We start from the raw sequence: 1593 nt of genomic DNA, 5'->3' as shown, positions 1-1593 counted from the left end.
TGGCAGCTGCATAATTTTGGTTGTCTTCTTTATCGGCATCACCTGCGGTTATTCCTGGTTCATAATCCGATGACTTACCATTGTGCGATATGGGTGTACAATAGTTACGATCTTGAGCGATTGGGCCATTGAGTTTGAAGCGATAATTGTAATGATGGGTTAGACGCACCGAGCTATACTTTTGCATATGACGCTGAAAGCGATATGGCAATTGGTTTATATTTTCGAGGATAGATATTGTTCAATTTTGAGTGAGTCACCTCTTATAAACAACATTAATTAGAATAATGTACAGCGCACCCCCAACTTAAAACAGTAAAGTGCCCATGCCACCCATCTCCGATTGCTCCTTAATGAAGATTTCGAAGTACTGATAGATGATGGTTACAGCCAGCAGAATACCTGTACCTGAATCAATGGCACCCAAAAAGTCAGCCATAACAGATAACGCGCCAATGCAGCCACCACCAACATCAGCCCAGACACCAAGCAAATTGATAAAGACATTGCCCTGGAACTTGACAGCCAACATTTGTGAGATGACATACAAGTTAAAAACCAAAGCCGATTGTAAAATGATGGGAATGTTTAAAGTGTAGAAGAGCTTGATGGGATAGCTGCTGTATTGGCCACGGTAACGAGCTGATTTGATGGGCAAATCCACACGGAAACCTTGGAAGTATATGACCACGGCAAATACCAGCACTGTGGCCAACAAGTTCATCAAATTTGGCAAATTTTGGCGGTAGAATGCTTCACGTAGCGCACGTACTTTGTCGTTGCGTGTGGCCATCAAGTGGAATAGTGCAATTACGGCGCCTTCAAATTCTGTACCTCTGCCGGTAGTGACAGTTGTAGGTGAGAATGCTTTCCACACACCAGTCTCACAAATGTTGGTGGCAATGAAAAGCGAAATACCAGAGCCTAAGACATAACCTTTCTGCAGCAACTCATCAAGCAGCAGCACTATCAAACCAGCAGCAAACAGTTGAATAATAATTAGCAAACACACACCGGCGCCAATTTCCGAAGGATCACCATACATGCCTGTCATGACGTACACGATGGCTTGACCAATTGTTATAACCATGCCGAATAATTTTTGTGCACCGTTAAATAGCGCACGATCTTTAGGTGTATCGCCGACCTCAATGATTTGGCACCCGCCAGCAGCTGCATAATCGGACCGGACGTCACAATTGGAGAAATACCAAGTTCCATAAGTGTACCACGGTTCGAAGCTAAACTCACACGAATCCAGTAGAACGGATCAGCTGAGTCTGAGCTCATGATGCCGAAAAGCGGGATTTGGCAGCAAACCAAGAAGATGAATAGTGTTATAGCAGTCCATAGCACCATCAAGGGATTCTAAATTCTCGAAATTCGATTTATGACTCGAAAGAAGCGTTTCCAATTGTTGGTCATGCACATTGCTATACGACCACTTGAAGTTTCGCACACTTTCGTACTGTTGCAATTGCAATGACGACGCATCCTCGTTGACATAGCAATGCTGCAGGATTATGTAACCATAATTGATATACATTTTGGAACGCAGTTCCGCATTTACATTACTGATGGTGGTGTTCTCGC

At 43.7% G+C, this 1593-nt stretch overlaps 1 pseudogene; it reads right to left on the bottom strand.

Moving 5' to 3' along the window:
• Positions 1-307: 307 nt before the first annotated feature.
• LOC118739747 lies at positions 308-1352 on the bottom strand (annotated as a pseudogene).
• Between the last annotated feature and the right edge of the window lie 241 nt (positions 1353-1593).

The sequence above is a fragment of the Rhagoletis pomonella genome, unplaced genomic scaffold (genome assembly GCF_013731165.1).
Source record: "Rhagoletis pomonella isolate Grant_MI unplaced genomic scaffold, Rhpom_1.0 Rhpom_scaffold_00005, whole genome shotgun sequence".
NCBI classification, from domain to species: Eukaryota; Metazoa; Arthropoda; class Insecta; order Diptera; family Tephritidae; genus Rhagoletis; species Rhagoletis pomonella.
Note: the sequence above shows the minus strand (reverse complement) of the source record. Positions and strands in the feature narration are given on the sequence as shown.